At 46.3% G+C, this 16,383-nt stretch overlaps 1 protein-coding gene across 1 annotated transcript in view; it reads right to left on the bottom strand.

Annotated features, from left to right (window-relative positions):
- Positions 1 to 15,872, bottom strand: part of large1 (LARGE xylosyl- and glucuronyltransferase 1) — a 427,164-nt gene extending 411,292 nt beyond the window's left edge. Inside the window, exon 1 of the mRNA XM_059652276.1 lies at positions 15,404 to 15,872. The gene's annotated coding sequence lies outside the window, so the exon portion shown is untranslated. The remainder of the gene's footprint in view (positions 1 to 15,403) is intronic.
- Positions 15,873 to 16,383: the final 511 nt, after the last annotated feature.

The raw sequence follows: 16,383 nt of genomic DNA, 5'->3' as shown, positions 1-16,383 counted from the left end.
CGAATATTGATCTGACCACCACAGCTTTTAATCAGAAGCCGTGGGAGATCTCATATCCATTGCAACATGCAGGGCCTGCTTTCAACGTCCCATCCAAAATAAAAGACAGCAATTCTGAGAAAGTATCACATTCTTTTGGCCATAACAAAATACAGGTGAGCTTCACAGACATACTGCAGGATCCACCTTCCATCTCCAGGAAGCAACAGCAGTACATCCAACCAAACAGACATCAGATTTCCACTCCCAAAAGGAATATTACCATAAGTGAAAATCAAAACGGGAATTTTTGGCCCGGACCCCTGGGCCCTAAACCCTAAGCCATCTAGAACTCCAGAGACTCACTTGCAGACTCCAGCAGACCCCACTGTCCAGGGTCCTCCTGCCTTATACTTGCTAATCTACCCTTACTTCTGGTCTGACAGCACCAACATTTTAAAAAGTTTCCTCCTTTTCAAATCCTTCCATAATCTTTTCCGTCCTTTACGCTAATGTTCTCCCGTGTCACAGCCCTTCAAAGATATCTGTGCTCTGGCAATACAGGCTCGTGCATCCTGGATTGAGAGGAAGAAAGAAAAAGTCAGCTTCTGCCCCATTCCATTCCCAAATCTCTTAATCCCTGCGCTCGTTTAAACCTACATCAGTGTCAAAGCTTCAGGTCATCAACCCAATGTGTTCTTGAAGAGGCAATGGTGTAATAGTAGTACGGACGCCTTGGGCTAGGGTTTCAAGTCCCACCTCAGATCAGGTTGATTGAAAATATCTATAAAAGCTAACCAGAGCATCTTGTGGCTCAGCAGTAATGTCCCTAGCTCTGAGGTAAGAGGCCCAGGTTCAAGAGCCAGCTGCCCCAGAGGCATGTAAAAATACCTCTGAACAAGTGGATTACAAAACATCTATAAAGCTAATCTCAGTGATGGTGACCATAACAGCTAGCAGCAATTTTGGTAAAAGTCCACCCTGGTTCATCCATATTCTTCGGGGATGGCAACCTGCCTTTCTTACCTGGTCTGGCTTGCAAAGGACTCCAAAACTTGCAACAACATGGCCAATCCTCAACTGCTCTCTGAATTGGCCCTAGCAAGCTTTTGCTTTCCCCTCTTCATTCATTCACAAGAAGAGTGCATCGCTGGCCAGGCAGCATTTATGGTCCATCCCTAACAGCCCAGAGGGCAGTTAAGAGTCAACCACATTGCTGTGGGTCTGGAGTCACATGTAGACCAGACCAGGTAAGGATGGTAGTTTCCTTCCCTAAAGGACATTAGTGACCAGATGGGTTTTTCCCGGCAATCGACAACGGATTCACAGTCATAGATCCATAATTCCAGATATTTATTAAATTCAAGTTCCACCATCTGCCCTGGCAGGATTCAAACCCGGGTCCCCAGAACATTATCTGGATCTCTGGATTAACAGTCTATCAATACTACCACTAGGCCATCATCTCCCTAGTTGCATAGTCTGGGGCTAATTAGGGTTTTCACTAGCAGTGTACACACCTTGGGCAAGTGTCTCAGGCCAGACGTTGTTTGATTATTTCCCCTGTAAGAAAAGTGCCTCAGGATGCTTACTTTTGTCAAAGTCACTGCGGAAAAATGCAAGCTGTGATTTTATTACCAACTGGTTTACGATATATACGCATTTCGAGAACACAGTCAAATAATACTGATCCCATTCGGATTACAGGGTCAATCCATCCGTAGCTTCAACCAGACAGCCCAAGAGAAGCAGGGAAATGAATGCATCTCATTATGTTGTTGAGGTTGATTTTGGAGTAGAGGGGCCAGGAGTCAACGGAAGCCAGTAAGAATGGGTTTCTGGGTGTTTGAACTGTACAGAGGTCAGTATTAAACCAACAGCATCAGATTGCTAAGATCCTTTGGATTTACTTGCACACACTGGCATCACAAGATAGTCCAGGAACGTGCGCAAAAGCCAACAGTTTCTCCCTGGCATCCAGCAAGAGCACGAAGGGGGTCATAGGAGACACAGGCAACAGCACTGCAGTTATCTACAGAGCATCAGTTTACACTAGTGCCATTTGCAGTGGAGGCTACACTTGCACAGCACGCACATCCCATTCCTAAATGGGGAATTTCAAAGGCTTTTTGATCAGGATTGCAACAAGTCAGAAGCCACATGCTTAGAGAACACAAAACCACAAGCAACAAGAGATCCCAGAATCAAAAGATACCCACTTCCCAACTGTCATTATCAAAATCAGATCTGAATTCCCTCAATTCAACGTGCTCCTAAACCAGAAGAGTGTCAGTTATTCTTTCTTCCTAACCCCTGGGAAACTTGTCTTTATTCCCCCCCGCCGAGTTTTTCTAAATCCTGCTTTTGAGAAAGGCAGGAATTGCCACGGCTGGAGCAATTGATCTATTTTTGTTCATCTCACCGCTCTTTAGGCACCCGCCTACTTCTGCATACAGCTTCACACAGACTCTGTATTGACTGGATTAAATATTTAGGGAAAGTGCATTTATTAAAATCCACCTACTTTCTCAAAGTGCTGCTCCATTAAGCGATTCAAAATGCGCTGTGCTCCAATTTAAAATTCATCCTCATGTACAAAACCTACTGTGTTTCACCTTAAGGATGCTATACACTGTGCCTTCAATGCATCAGCAAGTTTCAATTTGCGAAGCAAATGGAAAAAAATGGGTCAATATCCAAACAAGGCCACCAGGAGCAGAAGTTGTGCAATTGCTGTTAATTTCTACATGCTCTCTTCCCACTATTAACTGTGAGAGACTACAATTGATGCATTAAAAAAAGGACGCACCTGAGATTAAGCTCACTAGAGCAATCAGGTTAAAGTTCCCACTACCAATCATTACCCACCGCCCCCCCAAACGCATCTTTGTGCCAATCCCAGTTCAATGTATTCTGAGGGTTTTGTCACATTATCTAATCACCACACATGCCACATGGGCCATCGGTTCATCTTCTCCAATGTAAAAGACAGACTGTTAACCAATTCGAAGAATTTGGGCTGCCTTTTGAAAAATAATATATATTACGATATATTCCAGAAATGCTTTGAGTGTCAGAGCACTACAGAGTGACATCTGCTGGATGCTGTATGCATTGAGAACTGAAAGAGCACACATGCACACACCTCTCCACCTTTCGACTGATGAGCATTTCATAGAATGGCTACAGTATGGAAGCAGGCCATTCAGCCCATCAAGTCCACAGTGGCCCTCTGAAGAGCATCCCACCCAGAGCCACCCCTCCACCTTTTCCCTCTCACCCCGCATTTCCTGTGCCTAAACGTACCCACTTGTCAAAAGGTTTGCAGCAAACGTGGGGAGCTGGTACCCAGAAATTAGCTGGCACAGCGAAACCCCGTTCCCTTTCGTTCTGTACTCCCAGGAATGAATTCCTCCAACTTTGCACTCAGTAACCCCTCTGTCCCAGCATTCCCGGGTGAGGTGTCAAAAGCAGCAAGTTACATTGTATTAATTATTGCTAGCAGCGCAGAGATTTGTTCTAAAATGTGGTAACAGGGAAGTAAAGAGAGAGAGGGAGAATTTTACGATTTTGCTGTAATCTTTCCTTCTGAAATTTCAACAATTTACTGCCTTTTTAGTGCGTGCTGCCCTTTTAACCTCAAAACTTCCTACTTTTCAGAAAGTAGGAACCGCAAGGGCAGAAACAAAGGTTTGGCCGGCCTGACCTTGTGTTACCGTGAGTGTTCAGCGGCTGGGGCCCAGCAAGAGCCAAGATGGTGGTCAACAGGAGGGACTTGGCACAGCTTGGGGCGAGCTGCGGGTCCACGGCTTAAGAATGGACTGTAATGTTTAACTTCTGACATTATTTCTCAAAAAAAAAGAACTATCATGATGAACTTTTTAAAAAAAAGGTATTTCTTTATTTTTGTTCCTCAGTACCTTTGTACCCAAGACAGCACCGGGAATGGTGACCGCCTTTCACTGCAATCCAGCACGTGGGACAATAAAAACTTAAACCTACATCTTAAACTACAGAGTCTTTCCTTTGGCACGTCAAAGCCTCAGGGTTGCCTACCCTACCCAAGACACAATTCCGGGAGATGTTGGTTGAAGTAATGTTACGGAAAGCCAGCAATAATCGCAGGCAGATCCCAAGGGAGTACCAGGAGAAATGTGACAGGCATGACGAACATACAGGGAGGGCTGTCCTGGTGGGGATTATGAGTTTATTCAAGGCTGGGAGAGATAGATTTTTAATCAGGAACGGGAATCAAGGATCGTGGGGGAGAAAGGCAGGAAAGAGGAGTTGAAGGTTATCAGAACAACTGATTAGCAGAGCAGACACTGTGGGCTGAATGGCCTCCTTCCGCACCTACGTTTTCTGCAGGGTGCCCAATAATTCAACTTTAGAAGGAAACAAAAGGTCACTCACTTTTAGGAAGCTCATATCAGTGCCACACTTTCAAAAAGGGACATTGGAAGGCCACCTAAACTAGGGAGAAATACCTTTCACGAGAACATAGGTTGCTGGAGCAACTCAGCAGCTCTGTCAGCATCTGTGGAGAGGGAAAGCAGCGTTAATGTTTGGGTCTGGTGACTCCTGTTCAGAATTCCAGTCCTGGATTTGTTTTCTTTTTGACTATCATCTCTCTCTCTTCCTCCCTGCCCTCGCTCTCACCTTTCGTGTTTTATCTACAGCTCACTATTCATGCCTGACCTTAATGAAGTTTAATGCCCATCAGTCTATCACATAACTGGAGTCCTCTTGGCCTTTTCTGCCCCAGTTTAATAGTGGCTTCAATAGGATAGGGAAGCGCCACACTGGGTATGGTGTCAATGTGAGGTAATGCATCATGACAATGGGAGTTAGGTCTCAACTCTGGCACCATTTGTTGGCACAGCAGGCATGGAGGCCATAGACCTTGTGGGAGAAGCTCGGAGCAGAGGGCATTATATCAAAGTAAAGAGTCACCCATTTAAGACAGAATAGTGGATTTTCCTCGGAGGGGTGGAATTATTTACTGCTAAGGGCTGTTAAGGCTGGGTCATTAAGATTGAGACAGACATGTTTAAGAGAATCAGAAGTTATAGGCTGAAGGGCCTAATGCTGCTCCTGTGTTATGATCTTAGTGCCAGATCTCTTAAACATCTTCAGTTCTTTCAAAGACATTCCCTCCATTATAAAAAGGTCAGAAGTGAGGAGGTTTAATAATGATTGTACAATGGTTGATACATTTGAGACTCCCATCATACAGAGGCAAATCAATGTCCACACGCAGCAAGACACATTTGGGCTGACCAGTGTAACATTCATGCCATCAGTGCTAAGTAATGGCCATCTCCAAGAGAAAGTCTAATACCCATCCTTGACATTCAATGGTACTACCATTCCTGAATCCCTCACCATTGACATTGAGGTTACAATTGGCCAGGACTAGCCATATACAAACTGTGGCCAAAGACCACATCAGAGACAGAGACAAAGTCTGCACAGAGTAGCTCACCTCCTGACTCCCAAAAGCCTGTCCACCACCTACAAGGCACAGGTCAGGAGTGTGACGGAATACTCCCATCTGCCTGGATGGGTACAGCTCCAACACTCAGGAAACTTAACACCATCCAGGGCAAAGCAATTTGCTTGTCTGGCATCACATCCACAAATGTTTGTTCCTGTGCTGTGAACACTCACTCAGTGGTGGCACTGTCTACCATCTACCAGATGCAAGGCAGAAATTCACAAAACCCCATGGACCACAGCTACCAAACCTATGAACTTTACCATTGAGGACGACAAGGGCAACAGATACATGGGAACAACGCTACCTACAGGTTTCTCTCCAGAGCACTCAGTATCCTCACTTGGAAATATGTTATAAATCTTTCACTGAGGCCCTCTAGAACGTCAATCCCAACAGCATTGTGGGTGTACCCAAACTAAATGAACTGCAGTATTTCAAGATGGCTGCTCACCAACATCGATTAGCAATGGGGCAATAATAGCTTACCCTGTATTTAAATCCCAATCGCCAGAAATGAATTTTCAAAGCTTGCATTTATTTGGCACCCTTAACCGTGTTAAAACACTTACGGTGTTTCACAGGAGTGTTTTCAGACAATATTCAACAACACTGACACAGGAGATTTCGTGACAATGGATCAGAAGGTTCAATCACAGAAGCAAGATTCATAAAAAAAGCAAGGTGGTAAAGTTCCAGAATAGAATATCTACAGCTTACCGCACTGGCAGTCATGGCAAAGAGAGAGGGGGCTGCATCAGAGGCCAGAATTTGAAGAACACAGTGATGTTGGAGGGTTAGATACGATAGTGTCTTGACAAATACGTGAACAGAATGGGAAAAGAGGGATACGGTCCCTGGAAGGGTAGGGGGTGTTAGTTGTGACAGGCAGTGTGTCGGTGCAAGGGCCAAAAGGGCCTGTTCCTATACTGTAATTTTCTTTATTCTTGCGGTTGTAGAGTAAAGGATTAGAATTCGCTTTGTTGTCACACGTACTCAGGAGGATAGCGAAAAGTTTACAAGTTGCCACTTACGGCGCCATTGTAGGTACAAATGTAGCCACACACAGGTTCGTAAGTGGAAATTCTTAGGGAGGGACAACATTAGGGAGAGAAAAGAAATTCCAGCAATAAATTAGAAATAAGAGTTTGGAACAATAGTCCTTCCAACCCAGGCTGCACTGGGCTTCACCTCGATGCAGGGAGACCAAGTCCGCAAGTTCAAACTAACAGGCATATTTTTAAGGGGAGGGGAGAAGGATTTTGGAAAACAAACATGAGATGCACCTATTTTTAACCTGTTTTTTACAAAACACTGATCAGGTGGAAGCGTTGGATTTAGGTACAGGTACAACATTTTGAAGAATTTGGATAAGTTCATGAATAGTAAAGGTGCAGTCCACGCCCAGGCCGATGGGGCTAGTTTACTTTGGGAAACTTGGTTGGCATGGAGGAGCTGGGCTGAAAGGTCTGTTTCCATCCCTCATGACACCAAGGGGGCTACTTGACAGTGCAGGACGTCAGAAGTGAGGTGAGTCATTTGAACAAGGGCAGGTCAACACAGGCCTCATACACCACACCACCATTCAATTAAATGTAGCCAGTTTACAACTCAAGTCCCCATTTCCAGCTGCCTTTTATAAACATCTTACTGGCCTGCATCACAGGCTCTTAGACAACTGCCTGAATAAATAATGGATCCAACAGTTGTAATGTTCCGGACACGTCCTGGTGGATTGGCAAAATGGAAATGTTACACTTCTGAGAGTGACAAAAAGAAGGAAATATGGGCCAGTTGGCTGAACATCTGTCACTGGGAAAATGCTGCAATCCATTATTAAGAAATAGCAGGCCATTTAACATATTCACAACATAATAAACATCTTACTGGGCATTTCCAATCGTCCGCAGATTTTGTGTGGGGAGACAAAAGGAGGAAGCGACAGAATAAATCCAAACTGGTCTTAACTTTATCCAAATCCAGCCATCTTTAGGGTTGGCTATTGGAAACTGTACTCCTTCTCCCAAATCCTAATTTTAATCACCATTCCCATGGACCGACCAATTTCTCCAAAGTGGAGTCGCAGACAGACAGGAGAGTGGAACAATATTAGGTATGCTTTCTTTGATTGGTCAATACAGTGAGTACAGGACTATTAGACCTAGTATTACAGTTAGGCTATTTCTGGAACACAGCATGCAATTCAGGTCTCTCTGCTACAGGAAAGATGTGGTGAAACTGAAAGGGTTCAGAAAAGATTTACGAGGATGTTGCCAGGGCTGCAGGGTTTGAGTTATGGGGAGAGGCTGAATAGCCTGGGGCTATTTTCCCTGGAGGTCAGAGGCAGTAACCTTATAGAAGTTTATAAATTCATGACCACCATAGATAGGATGAATAGACAAGGTCTTTCCTCCAGGGGTGGGGGTTGGGGGGGGGGGGGGGGGGGAGAAAGAGTCCAAGACTAGAGAGGGCATGGGTTTAAGGTGAGATGGAAAGATTTAAAAGGGACCCAAGGGGCAACTTTTTCACACAGAGGGTGGTGTGTGTATGGAATGAGCTGCCAGAGGAAGTGGAGGAGGCTGGTACAATTACAACATTTAATAGGCATCTGGATGGGTAAATGAATAGGAAGGGTTTAGACGTACATGGGCCAAATGAATTAAAAGATATCTGGTCAACTTGGACCGAAGGGCTGTACAGCTCTGTGACTAAGTCAGTGTGACCAAGTAACATGGTGCCTCAAGGAGGTAGGCAATGGGGTGACTGAGAAAATCAGAACAGTACAGAATAGGAAGGCCATTCTGCTCAAGTCTAAAGCAGCCCCTTTCAAAGAGCAATCCAGCCAGTGCCAGTCCCACAGCCTCTGTTCTTCAACCCATCTGTTCAGTTCCCTTTTGTGAAGGTAACATTAATTTTTCTTCTCCCACCTGATCCGACAGTGTATTCCAAATCCTAACCACTCCCTGACCAATCACCTGAAACCAGTGCCCCCGGTCACTGGCTATTCAACAACTGGGCAGAGACTCTCTGCATTCATTCTAAACTGTCTAAATGATTTTAAGTATTTCTGACAAACTCCTTTCTGCCTTGTACGCGCTCAAGGAGAACAAACACCAGCAGACTGGGAATTATACAGCTTATACCATATTACACTAACCATGTACTGAAATAAGAGATGGCTTGTCAGGTTGTTTACTAAGCGAAGGAAAATGTCTTATCTAGTCAGAGAAACAATAGGAAACTCGTAGGAACTGGGAAGACAAACCGCAATTATATTACAGCGCTAGTAAGGGCAGGGAGCTGTTATAGGCCACTTCACCACATCAAGAACTGTCACCCTTTGAAGAATGGCAACTTTCCTGATCAAGTTAAACGAACCTAGATGCCAGTTTTATCAAAAGTAGTCTGAACAACAGTAGAGCGAGCACTGAAAATAATCGGCTTGCCACAATGTTTCACGACCTTGTCATTGAACAAAAAGAAAATCCTTTTTTCCTCCCCTGCCAGTTACAATGGCTCACTGGAGCTGGATTCCACATAAACCAGTTTCCCTGCAGTACAATCGGCTCAGGATTCATACACAGGCCCTAGCAACGAGCGATGGCAGGGCTGTGGCAGCAGCTACACCCAATCCAAAGTCCACCTCTGCAGCATGGTCAGTGATCAACTACAGCCAATTCACCCTGTAGCCCCAGACCCAGCAGTGCCAATTACAGCGCTGCCGGTGGGCCCTTGACTGCCGGGGCTGGGGGAGGCATACGGAGGATAAGACGCTGGCTAACTCAGTACAGACAGGAGATTGGAAGGGCACCCTTTCCGAATCAGAATCTCACACCCAGCGAGTCACAAAGGGAGCCCTCGACACATTGCTAAAAATAGAACAAAAAAATTGACCCAGCCATGCTTAAAATAAGAAAAGAAAACGAGCCTATTTCTGTTTTAAGCAGCAGCGATGTCCCCTTTAAATCTCACAGGGGCTCAGCTGCATAAAACACCCTGACTTTCAATTCTAGGAATCCAGATATCAGGACCTCAGATTTCTATGCTGCAGCGGGAACCATAAGGGAACACTGAACTGTACACGCAGCAGGTACTATGCTCAATTTCACAATCATGCCACACTTCAAGTCTGTCCTTCTTGCACAGCAGAACTGTTTATACAAGTGCATCTTTGGACCCCAGCACAAGACGGTAAACTAGGGAGAGCTGGAGTAGATCATTCAGCCCCTTGTGCCAGCTCTCCTATGACCTTGGTGTGAGGTACCTTTTAAGATCTTGTGTGCAGATGGTCTAAGCACCTGGAGGTTATCATGTGCCCACATGCACTGTAGCACTTGAGGCACAGGCTGTGTCTGAGGATCATTTTGTTCTGCAGCTCACCTAAACATAACTAAACCCACCAGACCAATGTACAGATTGACTGTCTCATCTTCATAAATCCCCGTATTCCGTGACAGAACTAATAATCTTAGCCTTAAAATATCCTCAGAAATCACGTGACACCAGGTTATAGTCCAATAGGTTTATTTGAAATCACAAGTTTTCAGCTTTGACTTGGCCTGACGAAGGTGCAGCACTTTGAAAGCTTGTGATCTCAAATAAACCTGTTGGACTATATAACCTGGTATTGTGTGACTTATGACTTTGTTCACCCCAGTCCAACACCCACACCTCCACATCTTAAATATCCTCGAGAGGATCCAGAAACCCACATGGGGCAGCAAGTTAAAGGTTCACAACCCTCTGTGTGAAGAAGTCTACCCTCAGGCGAGTTCTGCTGGCAGGAACCCGTCAACCTTACTCCTGCTCCAATACTGACGAGGAAGAACATTTCTGATGGAATCCACATGTAAAGGTGGATATGTAGAAGATTGGAAGCTAATCGATTATTGTGCGATCTGCCAGACCAGGTTGCAATAGAACTGCACTTCAACATTTAATAACTGGGCCAGCAGTTTGTAAAAGTTGGTTACAGGAAAACTGAGACAGAAGACTCATAAGCGCCACGTTGAATGTCCTACCACAAGCTGGCAGTTACAAGAGAGCGCGCACACTGTTGGTGACGGTCAACGTTCCTCCTGTTTTCCTTTAGGAAAGGAGGATTTATATTTTGGTTGAACGGCAATCTGCACACCAGAACCCACAGATGGCAATTTATTAGGGACCAGATAGCCTGTTTTACTCATGTAGTCGGAGGCAGAAAGATTGACCAGCGCAGCAGGGACAATCTCATTCCTCACTTTTGGAATACTGCCCTGTGGCCTCTTGTAGCCATCCAACAGATCAGTCAAGGTGTCAGATTAAGATTGTAGCCAAGAGAGTATGTAGTGGGAGGAGCAGGACTCGCTGTGCACTGTAAAGCAATATGCCCAATGGAAATATGACAGGCACAGGCAGAATAAATTAGACCAAAAGAAAACAGAAAACAAAAAAAATGAATAGAAAATAGAAAAAAAAAGTAGCAAGGACATTTATTTTCCCCTGTCGCCCATAAGCGATGTATAATGTCAATTTAAACCAGATATTACATATTTGCGTAACTTGTGGCCAAAAATGTCATCAATGTAAAAAGATGGATCAATCTTCAGTTATAAACAATACCAGCCTGCCATAAAACTCCTTTTCCCGGTCTCAACAAAGGCTTGAACCAGGTTATCACCTGTGTAGTTTGGAATAAGGACAGTCTACACTACAAATCAGACAAGCGTGCAGTTTTAAGAACAAAAACATAAGTTGCTAGAAAAGCTCAGCTGGCCTGGCAGCTTCCTTGAAGGGGACAAAAAGAATCAGAGTTAAAGTTTTGAGTCCGTTGACCTTTCCTCAGTTTTGTTTTTTTTAAAACTGCCCTCATCATATATGACAAGACAACATTAATCTGTTTGGAGAAATAAAAGTCTTAGAGCTCACTCAGTTGCCCAATCAATAAGGCACACACTTGCCTCTCGATTCAAGTCCCTCAGCACTTGAACTGATATCAACACTGACCACTCGAGTGTGGTACTGACAAAGTGTTGCACACCGTTGGGGGTACTGGATTTCAGGAGAAATGCTGAAACCAACTGACTGCCCAGAGGGATGTAAAAGATCCCATGGAATTAGTTCAAAGATGACCAGAGAAGTTGACCCTGGTAACAAATTTGTCACTCACTAAACAGAGAGAGAAAACACAAACACAATGAACACGTTGCAGTTTGTAGGGTTTTACAGGCTTTCCTGGTTGCTACATTCCCTATCTTCATACTTCACTGGCTGTCAATTGCTGCTGAAAACTCAGTTCTCCTCAAATGTGCTCCGATTGCAAATCTTCCTTACGCCCCAAAGGGCATTAGATTAGCTGGCCTAGGGTCCAATGCATGACCTCTATGAAGGGAGGCTAATCGTAGACAAAAACTGGGTGCTATAATTAACTACAGCATCTGCATTAGGGTGCTCTGACCTCGACTTTTATCATCATTCCTAGCCGAAAACGTGTTTGTCCTGAAGTGGGGCAGGGTTCAGCTTATAATGTTATCCATGACTGAATGGTCAGACAGTGGTCAGAATTAGGAATGGTTACTGGAGGATAACCTTACAGGTAAGCCATATGGCAGGTTCGGCTGAACTTCAACAGAACCAAAAATTGAACAGGACAAGTCAATCAACTAAATATTGTCTGTTTTACCCCCTCTGTGCCAAGCTGAATCAGAACACCTGTTAACAGAAATTTTACTTAGATCTCTACTGGTGCTAATTGTCAGACCTGCCTGATTCTACATCGCAATCTAAAAGCACAATCCTAGATCCTTATAAGAAATAAAATGATTCTGAATGTTAACCCGAATCTAAACTCCCACAAACAGCACAGATCTACAAACATCTTGTGGTGCAGCAGTACCCCTATGAAGTCCCACCTGCAACATTTGCTATGTAAACCTCCTCCTTCGGTTATAACATATTCAAATAGGAATATCTCAGTCCTACCATGCTCAGTCCTCTAGATATATTTGCCCACATTGTTAGCGGATTCACACACTGGACAAAACTTGGTGATGGGTGACGATCTAAGAGATGAAAGCTTGACAAAAAAAGGACCTGCTACCATTGAAGATGTTGCCCTATGCCATCTCGCAATGTGATACATGACCACAGCAGCTGTAGCCAAAACAAAAAAGATTAGCAGTACCCTTTCTAGGCTTTCCTACAAGAAGTCAGTTATAATTCCTCTCACAACAAATCTATAATTGCTACAAAGCTCCACAACAATCATACTTTTGATGCAAATTGTTAGGAATAACCTATGTTTTGGGCATTCCTTGCTCACATTATAGGCTCCTAATTTGCCAACAGAACTTTGATACAAAGTAAACTCTCACAAACTTAAAAATACCAGCTATCCTGCACTAATTCTTGGAGTCAAAGCTAAAATACGATAAATCTGGAAGAAAAGTGTGTCTATTTTTAAGCAGACCATGGATAAAGCACTTAACCATGACAATGTAGGTAAAGCTAGGATGCTGATAGCAGTCTTTCCTACAATGTTAAGAGTTTTAAGTACTTAGAAGTTTAAGCTATTATTTATTTCGACTGCAGAAACTGATGGCTTCAATGCAGGATGTAGTCACAGGCACCTAATTTAAAAAAAACACAAAGCAAAAGCCAATGGGTCCCTAATTACCTGGGACTCCCAAGTCCCAAATAAAACCTGCAGCCTGTGCCCTGAACACTAGCACACAGACACGTTGTGGAGCGCATTAGTGAGCAACAGAAGCTTCTGGTCAAGTAGATCAATCAGGCCTGGCCGTTTTCACAAGCAACACACCATCAGCAAGCAGTCGTGTGTTTGTGTTACAAGAAAAGTCACTCCTTGCACCCTCACACCCACCGGGACGAAGATGTGTTATCAGGCTATCAGACCCTGGCACAGACCACCTACCCCAACATAGAGAAACATAGAAGAACTGCAGTTATTGACATACAGAGCTAGATAAATGCAACGACTAACCATGGTGTACCTTGCAGCTAAGAACGAGAATGACCAACATGGCAAAACTGCGGCTGTGGGGGTAAGTGGGAGTTGGGGCACTGATGGAGGAAGATGCTAGGAGTAACTACTTAATAATTTGCTAGCTTTCAGACTTGTGCAGTTTAGGCAGTCACTCAGACAGATGGCAATCAAGGAACATTCTGGGGGTATTCAGCCTTCGTAACAGCCCTGGGGTCATACATCAATATTACCAAAAGTGATCTTTATGAAGGCCTGCTGCTTCCACACACACACACACACACACACACACACACGCGCACGCGCGTCCATTCTGGCCCTTTGGAAGAGCTCAAACCTGCTCCATCCCACCTCAAATCCTTCTCTGCCACCACCCCCCGACTTAGCAAATGCTCCACTCTTAAGTGCTGATCCCACTTCCCTCTGGAAAGTTATAACTGGAGCTGCTTCAGGCAATCCTAAAGTAGTGTATCCTAAATCAGAACAACTTGTTAGAGGGAAAAATAACAGGTTAAAAATTGCCCCTTAGCTCCCCTCTAGCCCTCTTCATCAATGATCTTCAAAATCCCCTTGTGTTCCAGTGGCCAATCAGTAGAAACTGTCCTGTCCTCAGCAGCCCCGAGTTTGACCAATTCCATTCAATTCCCTCCCTCCCACTTCCCTTTTCCTCCTTCCTCATTCCCACTGCTCGACTTCCTACTCTTCATCCCCTCTCGCCCCTCCCTCCATTCCTACACTCCCGCTCCTCTCTGCTCCCCACTTTCCCATCCTTCACTCCCACTCCTTTCACCTTCAATGTCCCCCACCCTTCCATTCCTTTCTCCACTCCTTGCTCCATTCCATCCACTACCCCATCACCCACCATCCATCCTCTCCCCTCCCAATACCGCCTGTCCATCCTCTCCCCCCTTGAGCCCCCTTACATCCCTTGACACGCCTGTCCATCCCGTCCACCCTCTCCACAACCCCCACCCCGTCCACCCTCTCCTCCCTCTTGATAACCACCCCCCCAGTCCATCCTCTCCAACCCCTTGATAACCACCCCCCCAGTCCATCCTCTCCAACCCCTTGATAACCACCCCCCCAGTCCATCCTCTCCCGACCTTCATACCCCCCCGTCCATCCACTTCTTCCCCCGACCGCCCCCGTCCATCCGCTTCTTCCCCTCCCCCCCCCACCGAGCCCCTGTCCATCCTCTCCCCCCCCCCGCCGAGTCCCTGTCCATCCTCTCCCCCCCCCCCCTCACTGGCCACTGCCCATCCATCCTCCTCTCCCCCCCCGACCCCTGTCCATCCTCTCCCCCCACCCCGGGACACCCCCCTGTCCATCCTCTACGCCCAACCCCCCAAACCCCCCCACCCCCATTCCCCTTCTCATTGTCTGGAACCCTCCCCCCACCACCAAGGACCAAATGCCCTTCTCTTGGTTCGGCATCTGGACAAAAATAGGTTTCTACAGGAATCCCTCTCCTCCTCCCCGCACCCCACCTCCCCCCCCCCACCACCCCTCCTCCCGGATCCAGACCTGACCCCACAACTTCTGCGAGCTTTCTATGAACAGAAAGCACCAGCTACTGTAACCTATGTCCAATGATTAGGTGGGGGGGGGGGGGTGAAGTGTGGTGGTGGATGATGTTTGTGGGGGTGGTGGCTGATGGTGTTCGGAGCATTGGATGATGTTCGGGGTGTTGGATGATATGTGGGGGGAGGATGAAGAATGATGTTGCGGGGGGGCTAGAGGAAGATGTGGGGGATGGATGATGATGTTGGGGGGGGGCGAGAGAGGATGATGTTGGGCGGGGGCGAGAGAGGATGATGTTGGGCGGGGGCGAGAGAGGATGATGTTGGGGGGGGGGGGGAATGGTTTTTAGAGAGCAGCTAGCGCCAGGCCCGTCCCCAGCAATGAGAGACAGAGAGAGAGCCGCGGTCTGGCAGACGCTCACTTACCCTGTCGGATCGAGAGCCAGCTCCAGGACGCGAGAAAGCCAGCGGGAGCCCCGAGCCCCGAGCTCTCTCCTCCCTCACATACACCGGCACGCAAGCCCCCAGCTCCAGCAACACTCAAAACAGACCACTCAGGCTGGCACGGTGGGCGGGTGGGGGGGGAAAGAAAGAGGAGGGAGGCGAGAGACAGCAAGCCGGCTCTCGAACCCAAGAAAACAAAAACACAAAGCCTTCTACATACACATACACACACCACCCCCCCCTCCTCCTCCTTCCAAGGCAAAAGGGGTCTTTGTTTCGGAGAACTAAGGGTGGGGAAGCAGAGACAAGAGAAAAACCTCCTTTGATGGTGGTAATACAGTAAGAGAGGAGCAGCAACTCCGCAACTAAACAGAGAATAGAGCACACATCAGCTGAGATGGTATGCCTTAATCTGATACACTGGCCTATCACAGCCACAACAGCTGAGGCACTCCAAGGCTGAGGCAACGGCTGGAAAACCTGGAGTGTCCCCCATCAGCACTCAGGATCAGGATCACCAGCCCAGCAGTGGTTTGGATTCGTCTTATTATGGCCACGTGCACAGACATACAGTGAGAAGTAGTGTTTCGCACACTTTGCAGAACAAACCATCTGTACATCGGGGGGGGGGGGGGGGTGACGGGACGCAGAGCGTAGTGTTAAAAAAAGCAGAAATTGCTGTAGAGGCTCAGCAGGTCTGACAGCCCCTGTGGAGCGAAAGTAGGGTTAACGTTTCAGGTCCATTGGCCCTTCTTCAAAAGTTTGGCTTTGCAAGCGGTGCGGGCAGATTACAACATGCAAGGACGTACAGATTTGAAACAGGGCAAGGACTACAAGGTCACAGTTGCACAGGAGGTACTCGAAAGCAAGATCAATATTAGATTTGAAATTTGAGATGTGCATTCAGCAGTGCAATAACGGTGAGGAAGAAGCTGACTTGAATCTATTGGTCCATGTGCTTG

The sequence above is a fragment of the Stegostoma tigrinum genome, chromosome 18 (genome assembly GCF_030684315.1).
Source record: "Stegostoma tigrinum isolate sSteTig4 chromosome 18, sSteTig4.hap1, whole genome shotgun sequence".
NCBI classification, from domain to species: Eukaryota; Metazoa; Chordata; class Chondrichthyes; order Orectolobiformes; family Stegostomatidae; genus Stegostoma; species Stegostoma tigrinum.
This window is presented reverse-complemented; position numbering and strand designations above follow the sequence as displayed.